At 43.1% G+C, this 19857-nt stretch overlaps 1 protein-coding gene across 4 annotated transcripts in view; it reads left to right on the top strand.

Moving 5' to 3' along the window:
- Shisa9 (shisa family member 9) overlaps positions 1–19857 on the top strand; it is a 292994-nt gene that overhangs the window by 53316 nt on the left and 219821 nt on the right. Inside the window, exon 3 of one of the 4 annotated variants that reach the window (XM_039087035.2) lies at positions 1–19857. This exon is cut by the window's left edge and continues 19028 nt beyond it. The exons of the other annotated variants lie outside the window; for them this stretch is intronic. The gene's annotated coding sequence lies outside the window, so the exon portion shown is untranslated. 4 annotated transcript variants of the gene reach the window in all.

Genomic DNA, 19857 nt, shown 5'->3' with positions numbered 1-19857 from the left:
TCTCTCTCTGTGTGTGTGTTTGTCTCTTTCTCTCTCTGCATGTGTGTGTGTCTGTCTGTCTCTGTCTCTCTCTGTACATGTGTATGTGTGTGTGTGTGTCTGTCTGTCTCTCTGTCTCTTAAAGGATTGTCTGACTGAGAGAAGATGTAATTCTTGGCTTTCTGGGTCTTGGCTTATCTGACTTAACAGATGGTCTTCCTTTTCATCCATTTTCCTGTAAATGACGTTATTTTGTTCTTCTTAATGGGTGAATAATATTTCACTATATCATATATTTTATTCAATCATTCATCCATAGATGGGCAACTAGGCAATTACATACCTTGGCAATAGTGCTCTGATAAGCAGGTATATATACATATATATGTATATATCTCAATTGTAAGTGGCACTGATATCTCTGGGTATAAAGTAAGGAGGATAGAGTAGTGGTTCTATTTTTAGTCTTTCTGAGGAATCTCCATAATGATTTCCTTAGTGGCTGCACTAATTAATATTCCTGTCAGTGATACCTAAGGCTTCCTTCTCTTCTCTCACCTCATCTTTGCCAACTGAAGATCTCCTAAAATTCCAGGTCCCAGAGCTGTGAACATCCCACATCAAGCAAATTACGATTGCTTGGGTGGGACTGAGTCATTACTCTGAAGCTTCCAGGAAATCTCGATGTAGACTCTTTTGGAAATTACTGGTCTCAGCATCCATTATCAGGTGGGCAAATAGCTACGTTATGATTTACTAATACAGTGAATTACCTTGCAGTGATTGTAGTGGCTGGACTGTGCCAGGAGACATGAACAAAGTGTTTTCTGCAGCAGTATTCATAAAAGCCCCACATGGGAAGCCACCCAAACATCCATCTCTCTCGGAATGGGTAAATAGACTGCATTGTAAACACAAAATGGAGTACCATGGATCAGCCAGAACGAACAGCTACAACCGTACGTACGAACGATTTGTATGTCTCGCAAACATACCTGGAGGTAAAAGGAGACACCAAAGTGTGCGTGCTGTACATCTTAGGCTATGTGAAAGCCAGGAAAAGGGAGTCTGTAAACATCTCTGCCAAGAGCCCGAGAGTGAGTGTTGTGGGTTCATAAGCAGTGTGGCGCCATGTAGCTGCTTAGCCCTGCAAACACAGCCATCGAGGAGGGACAAATGAGTGAGTGGCTGCGCTCCAGTCAAACTTTATTCATAAGCTCAGGAGGGGCATGGGCTGGACCCACCACTCCTGCTGTACTGCTATTTGCTGCTCTGTATTCAGCAGCAATGGGCTCATGGTGAAAGTTCTGTGTAACTCATCATCAGGTGCTATAGCTTCTGGGACCCCGGAAATGAGTTAAAATCCCTGGGTACTGATTATTCACTCTGTTGACGTCGCTGTGCATTTGTGAAATGTGAGCTTTTCCCACATGTTCTCCAACGCTTGCTTTACAAGAAACGGAATGAGTGAGCTAGAGTAGAGACTCTGGCAACTATATTAAAACGTAAAACATTAAAAACATACAACAAATTGCTGAGGGACCATAAGGTAGATTATGTTATGGTTAAAAAGATATATATGAGAACAATCACCACCAAGTTTAGGGAAGTGGGATCTTGGGATCTAGAATGAGGAAGGAAACTGGAATTGGGAGTGGACATGGGCTTGATTGGTGAAATGTATTCACTTACTTGTGCCACTGGGACTTGAACACAGAACTCTCGGTGTGCTAGATAAGTGTTCAACCATTGACCTACATCTCCAATCCTCTTTACTTGTCTGGAAATTTGAGACAAAGTCTCACTCAGCTGTCCATTTGACCTTGAACTCACTCTAGTCTAGATTAATCTTGAACATGTGGTTCTCCTGCCTTGGTTTCCTCAGTAGGTGGGGCTAGCAGTCTTAGCCACTAGGCTCGGCTGATCTTTTACTTGCTAAGGTCAGTGAGTCACAGACAGGCTAGGCTTCACTAAGTTGCTCTTCTCAAGTGAGTGAGGTGGCTGTTCTCCAATAAAACTTTATTCATAAGGACAGGTGGCATTTTCCTCCATGTGTCAAAGATCTTAGTCATAACAGCAGAAAGCATACCTATGTCCTGTGTGTGTGTGTGTGCGCACGTGCGTGTGTGAGTGAGTGCGTGCATGCGTGTTAACATGGACTCAGAATAATACAAGTCCGTGTGGATGAAGACTTGATGCACAGAGGGTTCTCATGGGATATTTGCTGATAAACAAACAAAATGTTCCTCCCTGGGGCAGTCAAAGATTGATGAAGGAGTACAGGCTGCATAGTAGCAGAAACAGGGCCTCTCTGTTAGTGGAGTCATGACAGGCAACTTGGACACTGCCAAGGCTTCCCTCTTTCCCCAGTTCTTAAGACATGATCATTTTTGTCTCTGTGTTTGGCATGTATGTGTGCATGCATGTTTGCATGCTTGTAGGTACATGTGTTGGGTGGGTTGCATGTACTTGTGTACATACAGGCTGTAGGAATTTGTCAGAAGTCTGCCATCATGTTAGTTGAAGCAGGCCCATCAGTTGATCCAGAGCTGGCCAATACAATTAGTCTGGCTAGCTGCTTACTTTGGTGACCCTACAGGTTGGCCAATCTACCTGCCTGGAGTATTGGCTATCAGGGCCGACTGTGTGAACTTTGGAGGTTTGAACTCCAGGACTCATGCTTGCTCAGTAAATGCTTTAACCAAGCCATCTCCCCAACCCAGGACATGATTACTTCACAGCCTAAATGATAGGTCTAAAATCTTGGGGGCAGATATTTCAAAGATGGTGCTTGCTGCTCGTGCTTGACCTTCAAAAGGTCAATGTGAGAAGGCTGTAGGGGCCCCTTTTGCTCATTGGTTCTACAGGGCTGTCTAGAAAATCCCCACGCCTCTGTCAGCAGCCAGGCAAGCTGAGATCACTCCTGATCACAGACAGGGAAGAGGCCATGTGAGAGACAGAGGCTGTGCCTTGCAGGGTTTGAGAGGCGGGCAAAAACCCGGCTGTCTGTTGGCTGACTTCCCAGACTGGGATGGAAGAAAGGTCTTCCCATGAAGCATGAGTCAGCCCCTGAAGCTCGGGTAGGGGAAGGGAGGGAGGGGAGCCTCATTTGGTGCATAATTGGGGAGGCAGGCTTCCTTCCTTTGCTCTGGAAATGATGTTGCTTAAAAAATTCATGAATCCCCTTACTCACGCTGGGCTGTCGTGTAGATCATTGCCTCCCAGGAGCCCAAGCACCAGGGGACCTGCTTGGTGCCCTGTTATTTATTTATTTTTTACTTTCATAATTATCGATGCCATTATCATTGTCTGGATCTGTGAAGCAATTAATCAAAGCAGCCGAAATGGGAAGAATCTTAGGAGGAATGGAGAGGAAGCCAGTGTTTGCAGACTTCCTCTCTCCTTTCTGGCTCAGTGTTCAGCTCAGTTTTAGTTGGACCCGTGGGGTTATTTCTATTAGCTTTTTCTTTAGAGAGTTGTCTCATGGATTCTAGGCATAGTTTTGCATTATATTTAGCTTACTTATTCCATAAAGCAGCTTGAGTTCTTCTCTGCCAGACACTATTCTAGACGCTGGGGATATGGTTGTAAATAAATTGTGTGTGAGTGTGTGAGTGTGTGCACGCGCACTCATGAAAGTTTGTGTGCCAGTGTGCGTGCACAGGCGTACATGTGTAAGTGTGAGCATGCATGTATGTGAATACATGTGTTCATGTGTGTGTTACTCTGTGTGTGTGTATTATGTATGCCCACATGGAAGTTTGTGTGTGCCAGTGTGTGTGCACATGTGTACATGTGTAAGTGTGAACATGAATGCATGTGAGTACATTTGTTTGTGTGTATGTGTAAGTGTGTGTGTGTGTGTGAGAGAGAGAGAGAGAGAGAGAGAGAGAGAGAGAGAAGTGGATAATGATGTAAACTAATAAGTAATTATGAATACTTTTACTAGTTTTAAGCACTGGCATTGGAAAGGTAGGGAGTTTAGGGAAGATGCCTGGAAGAAGTTCTCTGAATTAGAACATGTCTGTTAAGAAGAAATGCAGTAAAAGAGTGGAAGAGCATTCCAGCCATGGGAAGCCATTGGTCCAAAGGGCTCGAGGCAGGAAAAACATACAAGTTCTAAAGCTGCATAGAAAGCCAGGGTAGTAAGGACTAGATGACTGTGAGTTGTAATGACACCCAATGAAGTGAAGATGCCAGAAGGAGGATGCAGAGAAAAATCCTACAGACCCCAGGAAGGAGTTGAGCTGGTCCTCTAAGTTAGCTGTGCTCAGTAGAAGTTTCCATGGTGATGAGAATACACTACATCTGTTCTGTTTAATGTGGCAGCTACTAATTATATACGGTTGTTGGTCAATGGATACCTGATGAGTGCAGCTTAGAAAATGAATTGTTTATTTCATTTAATGTTAATTAATTCCAAGTTAAACTTGAACAACTGTATGTAGCCATTGGCTGTCAGGTAGAATAGTGAGCACAGCAGTAAGTGATCCAGGAAACAGTGAGGAGCTTGGGAGAGTGCATTGGATTGTCTGTGACTGGAGAATAGATTTTACAGCAGCAGTAGATGCAGGAGTAACACCCTCCTGACTGCCCCCTGCCGGAAAACCCCCATTCTCCCCAGTAACACCCCCTGATGATCCCCCCTCCCCTCCCCTGTGTAATACCCCCTGGCCCCCCTCCCCCACACACCACATAAGAAGATAAAGACTCATTCTGTCTGAAGAGTGCTCAGCCCTAAATGGAACATCTAGATCCTCCTCTCACTTCAAGTGTCAGGGAATGTTTCAGAAATACAGCAGAAGATTGGTTTTAGGGGACTGCTGGGAAATGGTGTCTTGTGAACAGAATTGGGCTACTGCAGTCAGAAACTCCCAGCAGCTGTGGCTGCCTGCACAGGACCTGACCAGAGGGACATGGTGGTTTCAGCACAGAGCCTTCTCAGTAACTGGGCATGGAGAGATCTGAAAGAAGAAAAGAGTGGAAAGTAAACAGACCTCTCCATGCCCACCAAGGGCTACAGATGCTGGGGAAGGCTGTGAGTTGAATAACTTGCATATGTGTAAAACACTGGATTTTACAAGCACTTCACCTACAAATGACTGATTCCTGGGCAATTTTGAGACATCAACGTTGCTGCTGAGATCCTTCTGTGACAGGGTGGTGGCATTGATTTGGATCCAGGGATAAAAAGCTGAACTAGGACTTTGGTTTTGCGTATTCTGCTGTCTCTTTCCCTGACAGTTGGCTCTATAGATGTGGGAAAAGCTCTTCTTTTGTCCAGATACTAGTTGGGTGGTTGCTAATCTTCAAACACTTTTATGGACTGCAGCATGAGCCTGCTCTTACTTTCCTACAAGGACCCAGAAAGAACCCTGAAAAGGATTACAGGTCAGTTCTCAACCCTCCTAATGCTATGACCCTTTAACACAGTTCCTTGTGTTGTCCTGATCCCCCAACCATTAAATTATTTGTGTTCCTATTTCATAGCTTTATTGTGAATCATAATGTAAATATCTATGTTTTCCAATGGTCTTAGGTGACCCCTGTGAAAGGATCATTTGACCACCAAAAGGGTCATCACCCACAGGTTGAGAACCACTGGTCTAGGCGGAAGCTCTTTAGTATGATGGTGGGGATTTGTTGATGTTAAGTAATAGAAACTCAACATTGGCCATTCTTAGGAGCTAAAGAGCATGACCTGGACAGGACTGGGTCAGGGGAGCTCCTTGGACCCTGTAGCAAACAGTGAACCTCTGTCTGGTCTCAGTCCTTGTACTCAAATGTCTGGGGCTGATATTACGGGGCAGAGGCATGTCCTTCTACAAGCTTCTACAACTCCTTGGCCAGGTGAGAGCAGTCAGTCTTAATTGATTTATCTACTGAAGTACTACTCAGTGGAAGAGAGATATTTAACAAAAGGAAACCTGACCAAAAATGGGGGCATGGAGACTATGCAGGCAAGAGTGATCTTGGTCTCCTGGAAATAGTTTATACTTCTTGAAAATTAAGAAAGTAGTTCACGAATATACAATTCCTACTGATTTCCAGTTCTAAGCGAAGTCTCCTAGCCACAGCTATTCACAGAGATTTTTAGGTCATTCCACGTACAAAATTATTTACTATCTATATTTTCATAGCTCAACTCAAATCTGTTCATATCTAATATTTCTGTATTTGTATTTATCTGTGTCTATGTCATCTATAACTATCTGGATCTATACATATAGATTTACATTAAAAATTTTGGGTTGCTATAAAGTTTGTTGAGATTCCAACATTTGTGTCTTGTTAGCCAAATATGCAAAATATTTACATCCATCCATATAATAAGTATTCGTTAAATGTCCTTGTGAGCAGACACTGTACTCACTGTTATGAATCAAAAGTCATATATATATATGTACATATATATATATAAAATATGTTTCTCAGCTCAGGATCAAGTGTGTACTGTCTCTTTACTGATAACTTGCACTAAAATTGGGCCTAATACAAGAGAGATGTGAAAGATGTGTTAGTTCTTCAAGTATATTTATCAAAACTTCAAGAACAAAATGTCATTGTGCACTCAGATAAGAGTTATTGACTCTATTAGCATGATTTGATTTATGGAAGTCATGTGTTTAAGGATTAAGTAGGTGATAACGACCAGGGAAAATATTAGCTGACAGACAAAAGAGTGGACCATGGACAGGACTGCTCTCCGTGGGTCAGAGAACAGATGTGAGGGTTTTGAGTGGGTGGGGGAGGAGCAGGCAAGGGATGAGTGATGATCCATTAAGGTTCTGGTTACTGGTGAAGGATAGGAAGGCATACTCTGTGGCCTAAGTAATAAAGAAGGGCGAGAGATTCATTTAGTGGCACAGTGTTTTTGTCAGTAAACATTAGATAGAAATTTACATTTACATTTTAATTCTTTACTAAATCTGACAGTTCAGAGAATCCCAACTAACCACCGTTTTACTGTGGGTCACAATTAGTTTCACTTAGCAACACATTGGAGCCAATCACTAGTTGCTGACCCATCTCAAATTTCCACTCATTGCTTTAGCAAGAGAAACTCATTAACTTTTACAGAAGATGGTCCTTCAGATTTCCAAACCTAGAAGAGTTTGACATTGAATGTTCTGTGTGTATGTGTATGCTCACGAGTGTATGTGCATGTACATGCGTGTGACATGTGTACATACATGTGTGTACACATGCGTGTGTGCATGTCTATGTGTGTGTTCATGATTATGCACGTTTGTGTGCATGTGTATGAGTTTGTGTGTGTGTGTATGAGTATTATGTGTATGTGCATGTGCATGTGTTTGTGTGTGTAGGCCAGAGATAATGTCAGGTGTATTTCTCAAACATTTTCCACTTAACTTTTCTGAATCAGAGTCTCGCAATCAACTAGATCTTATTGCTTTGACTAGCCTGGATGGCCAGCAAACACCAGGGGTCCTCCTGCTCATGTCTCTTAGTACTGGGATTACAGACACACATGGCTATATGCCTTTTTACATGACTTCTGGGGGCTGAACGCAGGTCTTTACACTTGTGTGACAAGCATTCTACTGATAGCCATTCCCTAACACCTTTCATAAGAGAATCTTACTCTGGTAAGTACTCCTGCATGTAATTACTCCTGATGGAAACTGGGAGCGATGCTTAAATCCTCCAACATTAAGGTATGTTTGATATTCGGACCAAACTGCTTGGTCCATTTTCAGGATGTCCCTCAGGCATTCCAAGTGTTCTGAGTGTACCTACGACCTCCCAATTCTTTTGTTTCAATGAAACTCAGCAAAATTTTATTTTTTCAGAGTGAGACTGGCCAGATTTCAGGCATGGCTCTGCCTTGAATGTCACCTTGAACGGGAAAAGTAAAATGACACTGTGGACATGGGCAGATGCAGTTGGGACTTGGTGGAGGCCCAGAGGTAGGCCTTTAGTTAGAGATAGGACTGAGGATAAAGATGAGGCTGTACGACTTCCGCAGAGGAGGAAGTGTCGGGAGAAGAGAAGACACGGCAAGCAGACAGTATACCAGACATTTTTTTCCCATGCAGTTAAACATAACTGCAACTTGCTGTTTCTGATGACGTATGGGTTCATGCCTTTAAGAGCGACTGCCCCAGGCAGGGCATTCTTGTCCTTTTTCTTGAAGATTGAATGTACTTATGATATAGTGGAGACTGCAGTGGCTTGAGTTGTGGATGGATGATAGTGGCTTTTGAGTAAGTAGACATGGAAGAAATGGCCGTGTTCTCAGAGCTCACAACAGAAGCCTTCATGCTGCACAGCACACAGATGAGCTTGGGAAACCAGGGGAAGATTCAGGGAAACTGACACTAAAACTTAGTTGTGAAGATGGAGAGGAAGTTGAGTGGACGAATAAGATGAGGGCAGAGGTGGGACCTTTGTAGAGGGACCACATGGTGAGGAGACAGATGACAAAGAAGCAGGGGACGGTGGTAACAATGTAACTGCTGGAAACAAGCAGATGTCATGGTGGCATAAGCTGCTCTCCAGAAATAGAGTGGAATCCTGCTCGGTGTCTGCACCTAGACCACAGCATCATTGACTGTCACTAACGGTGGCTAGAGCTCCTTGGACCACTCGCTATTCATTCTGGTAGACTGATCTGAGAGATGTGGCCTTAACAAGACTTACCTCGCAGAGGGAACATGGCCTAAGAACTCAAGCGGGACTGTAACCGACGCATGTGCATTATTTGAAGCACTCAGAACTCAATTATACTCCACACGGTAAATAATGTTATGAACCTGTCAGTTTGTATCCAAACCCCAAACCAAAGGCCAACAGTGAGAATTACCGCTACGTAAAGTTCTCATAAACAACCACTAAGACCAGTTCCTGTTTCCAGGATAATCCACTTAACGTCTACTGTAAATGATGTCATCAGGAGCTTGGAAGAGATTTCTAACCTTCAGTTATAGTTTGAAGTCAGCGTAATATGCTTGTTCTTCCCTAAGAACCAAACATATAAGAAAGTGAGGAATTCTGTAATAATTTTTTTCTTCAAAACTGTATTCACTGGAATATAACAATGTTTTCAAGTCCCACACTGTGTTGGGTCTCCTGACCCCGCCCTCTCCTTTCCTGTGTCAGCAGCTCCTTCTTCAAGTTGGGTCTAGGCTGCCGGTGCACCCTCTCTGCCTGTCTTTCTGTGTTTAATTCTTCCCACCGTGGTCTAAGTAATTCTCTCTTATTTCATAAGGTTTTGGAATGGCTGCTGTATTCAAGACAGCACTCTAGGAGGTTTGTTTTATTATTTTATTTTGTGTCTTAGGCATATAAAATTGGATTGGCCATAATTGTTCGTGTCTAACTCCCGTGTTCTGTGCAGTATTTACTTCTGTCTAATTGATTGTGCTTACCAGTTAGAGTCCCACGCACCGACGCAGTAAGGATGGCAAAGCCCAAACTGTAATAATATTCTGCGTCTCACACAAGGCTCGCCACCAAGAGCCATCCATCCACTCCCATCTGAGCACTTGAGCCTCTGTTGCATTCCCTTTGTCTGTCTTTTATTAGGGCTGCTTTTGCTCTCTGAAATGCGTGCACATCATCTTTTGGATTTGCTTGTCTTTCTTTCTCTTCCACTTACTAAAACCCATCTGTAATGGCTGTAGCTATAACGTCACTTATTCCCACTGTTGGATATCCATCTTAATTTATTTCAGTATGTCTCACGTTTAGCTTCTAATCCTTGCTTTGCTTTTTAAAAATTAAGGTTCCTATCTTCCCTCCCGGCTGTCTCCTGCATTCTGTTGACATCCTGTAGACCAACGGGTTTTGAATTTCAATATACAGTCACATTATCTAGGGTGTCTCGTGAGACCACAGTGTCCGCCCCAGTGTGCTATGGGTACATGTTTTCCTTCCCAGCAAGCTGCGCACGCATGCTTTCCAAGCGGAGATGATGCCGATGCTACTGGTTCAGGACAACTGAGCAGAGTCTGCCAGCTCTGTGTCTAGGTTTGGGATGGAGCTGCATGGGAGGAAACTTGCTTACCTGAGCTTGATCCTCAGCATAGTAAAACTGTATTAAAAACAACAACACAAGGGGTTGGGGATTTAGCTCAGTGGTAGAGCGCTTGCCTAGGAAGCGCAAGGCCCTGGGTTCGGTTCCCAGCTCCGAAAAAAAAAAAAAGAAACAAAAAAAAAAAAAGAAACAAAAAAAAAAACAACAACACAAATTCTGTTTTTCAGGTGTAATTTCTCCTTTTTTTTTTTTTAACTTGGCCTTAATTATTACTCTTTAAAAACAGCATCAACACACTTAGTACAATTTCTTGCTGGTATATTTCCTTTTATTTAGATAATTTATGCAAAAGTGTGTGTGTGTGTTTGTGTGTGTGTATGTTTGTGTGTGTGTGTTTGTGTGTGTGTATGTTTGTGTGTATGTGTATGTTTGTGTGTGTGTTTGTGTGTGTGTATGTTTGTGTGTATGTGTGTGTGTATGTTTGTGTGTGTGTTTGTGTGTGTGTATGTGTTTGTGTGTGTGTGTGTATGTTTGTGTGTGTGTGTGCGTGCATGTGTGCACCTGACTGTGTTAATGTGGAGCTCTAAGAGACTATTAGACATTCTACTGTGATACTCGCATCCTGACTGCCTTGAGACAGAGTCTCTTCTTGAATCTGGAGCTAGGATTGACAGCCAGAAAATCCCAGAGATCTTCCTGTCTCTACTCTCTACAGCACTGGGGTTACATGCAGATATGGAGGCACCCCTGGCTTTCTACATGAAGGTGGGAGAGTTGAACTCAGGTCCTCTCACTGGTGTAGCAAATGTTCTTACCCACGAAGACATCTCCACAGCCACTGAAGAGTGTTTTTAATTTGAAATTTCTATGATGAATATCTGAGGTATTGCTTGTTGGAAATATTTCAACATAGTTATACGTTTGAATGGCAGCTTAAATTGGACATAATATTTTTTCCTACTTTAACCATTCCCTAAGATAGATTCATGTGTTCTTGCCATTATTATTATTGCTGATGAAATATGTTCATTTCCATTAAAACAACAACAATGACAACAGCAACAGCAGCAACAACAATAGCAGCAGCAATAATAATAACAACAACAGCATCCACAGTAGCAGCAGCAGCCACAAGGACAGCAGCAGCACCACCTTGATCTGCTTTTTTCCCTGGAAGTTCATAGAATTCTGTTTTGTCTTCAATAAACTCTGCTTTACTCCAGTTAGCCTAGATATGCAATTTTCTTCATTTCTAGTCTTAGGAACTTTAAAATATTGGAGAACTATTTATCTGTCTATTTAGGTACTCATTCTCCTAATTTTTTCCTGGGCATCTGTGGCTGTCTTCTCTTTCATATCACTGAGCTCCTAACTTTCTCTCTTGTCAGTTTCCTTCCTTCCTCTTACCTGCCCGTGGGTTACCTCATTCTTCAGTTCTGTGTATCCTGAGTCCAGTTATCCACTACTTGTGATCTTTCTATTAACATTTTCATTCCTGGATGCTTAAACTAGATTCTTTGAAATTCCTTCTTTTTTATATTGTTCAATCAAAGTAACTTTAAAAATCTTCACTAAAAGAATAACTGTCTGAGTCCATCTGGTCTAATAATTTTGCTGTTGTTGGACCCTGTCATCTGTTGTGCTGTTTTCTCTAGAAAGGTTAAACTTCTCAAATATCTTCCACCCTGTGTCTGTGAGCTAATTTTGGCAGAGTACTCATTGTGCTAAGGAGGTAACAGACTTAGCTGATGGTCAGTGTAGATGGTTAAGGGCAGACTTGTCAATCTGTCCTAGTGACCCTGGGAAGACAGGAATGAGTACAAGAAGGCAGAACTCCCCACACTGGCTGCCCAGTCACTCTCAAGCCTCTGTATCTGCCCTGTTCTATCCCTCGTAGAGACTGGACAGCAGGGCTTAGCTGCACATATAGCACTATTCTCCCTGGAGTGACAGCGGGCCAGCCTCAAGAATGATGTCTTTAGTTTGCTTTCTGGCCTATTCTTTATGGTCAGGATTCTCCAGATGCCCCAAAAGTCTCTCATCAGTCCTCAGTCCCCTCAATCAATCATGGTTTCCCATGTTTTTCTCCATCTTACTTCCAGTCAACCTATTCAGATATATCTATTCCATTTCCATTTGACGAGTCACTGTGTTCCCTAGGTCTGTGATTAAGGCCAGCAATGGAGCGGGGACCCAGAACCACAGCTAGAGCTCAGGATCTTGCTCAGAATTAGTTAGAAATCCAGATCTTCAACCTGCTCATTATTTGTTGTGGAATTGTGCCCTGTCCCCTCAAAATTATGTATTACACCCATAACCCCCTTTATCTTGCTATGTGACTTCATTTGGAGAAAGGGTCGTAAGGAGGCCATTTAATTGAAGTGAAGTCAGCCCTGGGTAGGCTTTGCTCAAGTATGATTATCTCCTCTAGTTACCTAATCTAATGCACATGCATACGGAGAATGGCTAAATAGAGAAATGAGGGCCATCTGTAAGGCAAGAAGAGAGGCCTGAGACAAGGCAACTGGTGACAGCTTCCTCTGGGCTTCTAGGCCTGGGAAACTGTGAGGAAGTGAGTTTCCATTGTATCACCTGGTTGTGCTACTTTGTTACAGCAGATTGAATAACTATTCTTTCTCAAAGAGAGATGGCTCACCCCTCCCCTGCTGCACAGCTCTCAGTGCTGCCAACACCACTAAGCTGCATGGGAAGCTCACGGAGTGGACACTATAGGCCAGAGTCCACAACTGAAAGGTTAGATTCAGCTGTTCAACAGGGCAGCCAACTACCTCCTGTAACAATTGAAATTGAAATTGATTAAATTAGATAGAATTAAAGATTCAATTTCTGAGTCACGACAGCCAAATGCCAAGTATTTAGTTTGTGGCTGCTGTGTTGGACAGAGCTGATTAGAGCCTTTCCATCACAGCAGAATGTCCTGATGGGCAGCAGCTCATTGGATCGTCTTGCCACTCAAGAGAACCACCTCTCCTTTCTGAGCACAGACTGTCACTCACAGTGTGGCCCTGGCTTACCTTTTAAGCCTTACTTTCTGGTGTTCTCTTCATAAGCCCTTATCTTCTGATTTTAACCAGTACCCCAGAGTCCCTCACTGAGGCACACACTAGAACCCTGTGTGCATATATGCTTATCTGTCAGACACAGCTCCTGTGTCTCCCTTAACTTTCTAGGCTAGACAGGGCACCCCCTTCTGTAATATGTTTTTCACTTTCTTGCATTGTTTGCAGCATTTGCCCTGATGTTGTGATGGCTTCCCCCAAGTATGTATCCGGCAGGGTGATCTCTTGTTGTAAGTTCTTCTTCCCCAGTGAATCACTGACACTTGGGAAGGTATGCTATACACGAACAAATGCACGATCAAGCTGCTCTCGCCCTATACCCGGCCTGTTCCATTCTCACAGAAGAAGGGGTGAAGAGGTAGTCGGTCTCTTTAAAATTCTGCATCAAAGATTGATGTAATAGCTTAGCAGGTAAAGGAGCCTGTGGCCAAGTCCAACTACCCAAGTTCAATCTTGACATCTCATGTGGTTGGACGAGAGATGTGTTCAGAGAGATGACCTCTGTCTTTCACATGGGCACCATGATATGTGCCCTGTCACTGCTAAATAAAATTTAGTTATGAACTTGAACCAAAAGATATCAACAGTCTTGCCAGGTGCACAGGTGCTGATGGATAATGGTGGGCTCTAGTCCAATGTATTAGCGTCCTTTGGATATTACTTAGAAGCAAATTGAAGAAGGTCATTTTGCTGTTTTGCAAGTCTACTGAGGCAGGACAGAGCCACACACAGTGACCTTCAGACAGACAGACAGACAGACATGTACACAGGAGTGGGAAGCTGAGAGATCCAGAAACAGCACATGGGGACAGGGCCAAGGGTGGAACTTTGGATGGTTGAATCCCAGCTCTGTGTCTGACTAGCTGTGTGAACTTGGAATTTTCTTTAATTTCCCAGAGCTTTGGCTTTTGCATTTGAAAAATGGGCAGGTTAGTATTTTAGAAGCTTCTCACGGATGTAGCATAGTTTCTAATACACAATGGGGCCCTCAGTAAATAATATGCTGTATGTGGAACCAATCGCTTGAACCCTTAGCTCCCTGGCTACTGCCTATGAAACTCTGGTCTCTAGATTAAACATGTTCAAAAAGAATCCCCTTGGTTGGGAGCCTTATCTCTTTATCTTGTAACCAAATGGTGCTTGATTGATGATTAATAGTGTTGATTGTAGCCATTGGCTCCTGTTCAGACCCTTATGTGGTTTCCTACTCTACTTGTTACTGATATATGTATTTTATTGAAACATCTGATAATTAACATAGATTCTAGACTTTTATTCCACGTGGGGATCCCACATGGAATTTGGTATGCTTCCCGGCTTTTCCAGTCTGAGACCCCTGGCCTCCCAACCAATTTCCCCTTGTCAATCCATCATTCACACAGAAATGTACTTCTCTTTAAGCATCCTAGCACCTAGCAAATTAACAGAGGTATACTGTGCAGCAGAGAGAAATGAGAGACATATTCAGGATCTGTAGCAGCAAACATCAGAGTCTCTGAATTGTTTTCAGTCATGCTTCTTATAGAGACTCTTACATGAAACCTCAGCTGCCTTTTATTTTGCCCCCCAAATATAAGCTCAATTTTCTGAAGTTGGGAGAACAGTCAAATTCCCCTTATTTGCTAATGTCTGTTTGATAAAACTGGAGTTTCACAGACAAGTTACTAAATTGTGCCTTTCTCTTTAGAAGAGGGAAAGTGGATATTTCCCATAGATTAAAGCCATATTTGAGTAATCAACTCCTGTAAATGGTCCTAGAGATAATCTTTAGGATATCAGAAAAAGATAGGTTTTTTTTTTCACCTTAAATAGCAAAGAAATTGGTTCTCCAGGTTTAAAGACTAAAGTTTGAGAAAGTGCTCTGCTCTTTGATAGGTGTGACAGTGCCTGGGTGGTTTGTGCTTGTGTTTTATCTAGGTTGCCTATGACTTCCTTGGCAGGCTTCTTTGGGCTTTGCTTCTGATTTTGCTCCTGTGACTAGTGGACAGAGATTTCTTCTGAATTGACGTTTTATGAGAAAGACTCATGAAACTCAGGAAGCTAAGGAAACTTACAAGGTTGAGTATGTTCCTAAAACTTACAAGACTTGTATAATACCATTGAATAATTGCTGGGGAGAGTAGAGGTTTTGGTAAAGCTGAATGGAAGCCGTGGAATAAGCCCTAGACGTTCGGCTTTTATGAGTCATCACACATGCTAGGGAGGGCTTTTCAGTGTTCACTGTGTTCCTATAAGTAACATCAAAACTAATTAGTTCACCAAGTTCAACCTGGGAGGAATTATGTTTCCTTCTGTCATAGGTGCTCTGTCTGGAGCTACTCACTCCATTTGTTCATGTTTCCCCAAGAAACTGTTCAGAAGATCTCCTTTGGAGATTGGAACCACCCTGGGACACTAAACTACTGTAGGGATATGACAGCCCAGTTTTCTTGCCTCAAGCTGAGGCGGAGACTTGTCTTGCAATTGTGCCTTGCTTGGCTCAGTCCTCTTCCATTTCCTGTCTCCATCCCTATCTGAGGAATTTCTCCTGAATGACATGAATAGTATGTGATGTCCAGAACCCATGTAAAGAATAAGCTAGACATTGTGGTGTGTGATTATAATGCTAGTGCTGGGGGCAGAGTTGTGACTTAGCCAGCCTTATGAAGTATCAGCCAGTGAGAGCCTGTCTCAAGATGATGATGGTGATGATAATGGTGATAGTAGTGGCTGAGGAACGACACCTGAGATTGGCCTTTGCCTTCAAACATGCACATGCAGATGTACACCAACCCACATACCCACACTCACACCCACGCCCCTATACACACACACACACACACACACACACACACATGCATACACACACACATGCATACACACACATACACACACACACAGAGAGAGAGAGAGAGAGAGAGAGAGAGAGAGAGAGAGAGAGAGAGAGAGAAAATCTGGAAATGCCTGAAAGTTTTACCTTGCTTTCAGACAGCCTTTGATTCATGATTACCAGATACAGAATTACTGAAGCTTGACTTGGTCACCTGAGATCAGTAAGTTACCTTGCTCTCTAGAGACCCTTATTTAGCCAGACTGAACTTATCGCCCATAAGGACTTACTTCACCGAAGAGGCTTTTCTTCGTTTTGCTTCCTGACTATGTCCTGCTTGTCCTGAGTTTTTGTTGTTGTTGTTGTTGTTGTTTTTGTTTTTAAGAAACCAATAACATTCAAATCCTTAATTCAGTTTCTCTCTAGGAAACTGATTCAACATGGCGGGATGTATGAATATGCCCAGACTTTAATGAAAAGAATCAAGTACCTGCAATCTAAACTAGCCAGATGCCTGAAGTATGCACCTGCTATCCAGGGCTTCTTCCTGTGCTCTCTAAGCCTTCCCATGATATTTTGAAACAAAGTTCCAGACTCTTCTCTAAAGCTGTGGTCATATCTAACTTGGCTGTTCAGTTCTTTACCTATCATTATTTCAAGTAACCACACACAGAGTCATAAAGGAGGGCAGAGTCTGTGTGTCTGTGTGTATCTGCGGACTTTATGTATCTGACGTTGGAAATGGCAGCCTGGCCAGTCCCAGTTCTTGAGTTAGTGAATTCCTCCCAGGTAGCTCAGTACTTCCTTCATCCCTCAAAAGCCACAGACACTTCTCTCCGCCCAAATGTCCAGGTTTAGGTTCTGTTGGAGGTCACCGCCTTGATGATCTGTATGTTTTTACTTTTAAGAACAAAAATATCAATTGGAAAAGGAATGCTAACCAATGAGAATTGGCCTACTTCTGGAATCAAAATGCTAACCAATGAGAATTGGCCTTCTGGATTCGGAATGCTGAAGAATGCGAATTGACCTTTTTCTGGATGCACTTCGGGAAACATGGACTATCTGCTCTTGACTGTGGCTGTGATTACCACAAATTTGCCTTGTTCGGTAGATGAAGTCAGTGATAGGAAGCTAAAGTAAAACAGAGCTGGACTTCGGCACTGCCGCAGCTCAGAGGCAGACTCTTTAGACTGGAACCTTTTCTCTGAGCTGACAGAACCACTGGAAGTCTGGATAACAGAAATGAAAGCTGCCCTTGGCCACTAACTTGACTTCTTTTGGTGGTGGTGGGGTTCTGCTTTCCTAGGAACATATGTTTACATATAAAAAAAATCCCCAAATTATCATTTTATTATGATTAGGTTTTCATGTTGTTAAATATTTTTTAAAAGCGATATGTTCAGCGAATCTATAATAGTTCACCGCATTAGCAGATCGCAAGTTTTATTTCGTTGCTGTTGGACATTTCAGTGATTTAATATCGTTAGACCTTGGATCAGTGACTACTGAGGCAGGTTTCACTGCAAGCCAAAGAGCATATGACAGTGTCTAAGACTGTTCTGGTTATGGTGACTGGACTGAATAGGCAGCTGGGGAAGGGAGAGCGCATGCCCAGTGCTTAGGACAGTCCCCACAGCTGCTGTGAACACCCCCTGCCCCCTCCCATGCTCAGGACAGTCCCACAGCTGTTGAACATCTTCTAATACTCATGACAGACCCCATGAAGAGCTAATTGTCTAACCTCACATGTTTCAAATGCTGCTGTTGAAAGACTTTTTTTTCCTGTAGATCACTAACATTCTCAACATCTTCTGTTTTAAAACCAAACATGTTTGAACTGCCATAATTTTCTTATCCTGGTATTTCAGATATTCCTTCTTTTCACATTCTTAATTGAGAATTTCTTCTCTGGGAGAGAGGCATGCACGTAAAGTATGTCTACCTTTCCTTACTAGTTTTCCAGTGGAGAACTGGAGTACAGTCTCACCTAAGCTTCTGTTGGGAAAGTTCTCAGAGGAGCTTGTAGGGCTGACTTATGGGTTCTGAGTGAGGGGTTACTCACAGTAGCGTGCTGACCCCAGAGCAGCTACAACGGAAATGTTCACCCAGTATGGGTGGTGATATCCCCATAGCTGCCCTTGTGAGCAGCTCCTCCTCAGCTAACCGCCCCCTTAGATTAGATTCCCTTTCCCCAGCAGAGACCCATGGCCAGGTGCAATTAGGGCAGAGTTGCTATAACTGGCTGGGGAAATGATTTGGAGTTTCAAGAGAGGGTCCAGGGATTCTCTGTACTGCTCCTTTGTAGTCCTCAGGGCTGACTTCCCAGGTCTCTTGTAAGCAGGTGAGCTGCTCTGTGCTTGGCTCCTGGGATCTTCTGTAACAGGTGGATTCCTAGAAGGAATTCAGTCACCATGATCCCTTTCAAAGACCCTGAGGCACAAGTTCTCCAGAGTGGAGAGAGGTCCCTCTTCAATGCTATATGTCCTTTCTCCACTCTAGAAAGTACAAAGCATTAGTGTGTGTGTGTGCGTGCATGTGTGATTGCACACTTGTGCACACGCACGTACACACACACACACACACACACACACACACACACACACACACACACCATAGCATGCATGTGGAGATCAGACGAAAGCTTGTAGGACTCAGTTCTCACTTTCTACTTTGTGGGTCCCAGGGAAACTGGGGACAGCAGGCTTGGCAATCAAGTGCCTACATGGCTCAGGTGCCATAACCCTGGCTTAAGTTGAAACAAAAGGAAAAAAAAAGCCTTACAGCTCTCTTGTTGTAATTTGCATTCTCTTTGATTATTCAGGACTTGAGTATCTTTTCATATGCTGATTACTTGTTTATATTTCTTCTCCAGCGAATTACTAGTTCATGTCCTTAACCTATTTTTCTACTGAAGTTTTAGAAAATTTTAATTGATTGGTGGGAAAGTTTTCCCTTCAAGTCTTAAAAAAAACTCTTTCAAAGGCGTCTCTGAGCATCACTCTTGACTCTATGCACCATGTGCTAAATGTGTTTAGCAAGAGCTGTCTTGTGGATGATTATGGGCTGGGGGAGTCTCTTCCCATCAGATCTAGGGTCACCGTGAGTTGCTAATACTCTTTGAAGATGAAAACACCTTCACCCCGTGAAAACAAACATACCACTTTATGGAAGGGAAGAAGTTTGGGCTGGGAATTGCAAACAGAGAACCAGGAGGTTCAAGTGTGTTCTCAAACTGACAGAGCCCTTCTTGCAGGCACAGAAAAAGTTCTTGTAATTCGGAATAATTACTCAATTAACGTCACTCTGTTCATCTCTGTGGCAGAGTGGGCTGGAATAGAGGAAGATGAACATGTCGACCTTCCCACCATAGGAATTCAGAAATGCACATTCACAAGCAGTGGATCTTGGATGTCCCCTGAGTCTGAGGTCCAAAACTATCCACTTCGCATCCCTGACCACACGAGATTTCAGGGGGATCTCAATGGACTATTTTTCATTGTACATTTAGACATTTATTTCAATATGCATTTGAAAAAATGCCTAACATTAGCTTAGTGCTTCGTGAGCTTGTGGCTGTTGTTGTTCAGGAGGGGAGTGCAGTGGTTATTAAGGGAAAACAATCTATAGCAGCGCTCCTGTCTGAGAGAATGCTCGACACAGCTGAACAAAACCGAGTTGTGATGCAGAACCCCACTGTGTAGCCCATGCTCCGCTGGAGCTCGCAGTGTGGTCCAGCTGGCTCTAAGCTCACAGTCTTCCCACCTCACTCTCCTGAGGGCTGTCACTACAGGCATGCGGCACCACACTGAGTCTGAGGAAGGTTTGTTGAGCAAAGGAATAAAAATGAAGCTCTTGAGTAAATGATAGTGTGTGTGTGTGGGGGAGGGAATTCACATAGCCACAATAGCACTATAAAGGAGGTAGGAAAACAAATTGGAAAAACAATCTTGTCAACACACATGTGTTTAGAGCTGAAAACTAAGTAT

The sequence above is a fragment of the Rattus norvegicus genome, chromosome 10, assembly GCF_036323735.1.
Source record: "Rattus norvegicus strain BN/NHsdMcwi chromosome 10, GRCr8, whole genome shotgun sequence".
Classification (NCBI taxonomy): Eukaryota; Metazoa; Chordata; class Mammalia; order Rodentia; family Muridae; genus Rattus; species Rattus norvegicus.
Note: the sequence above shows the minus strand (reverse complement) of the source record. Positions and strands in the feature narration are given on the sequence as shown.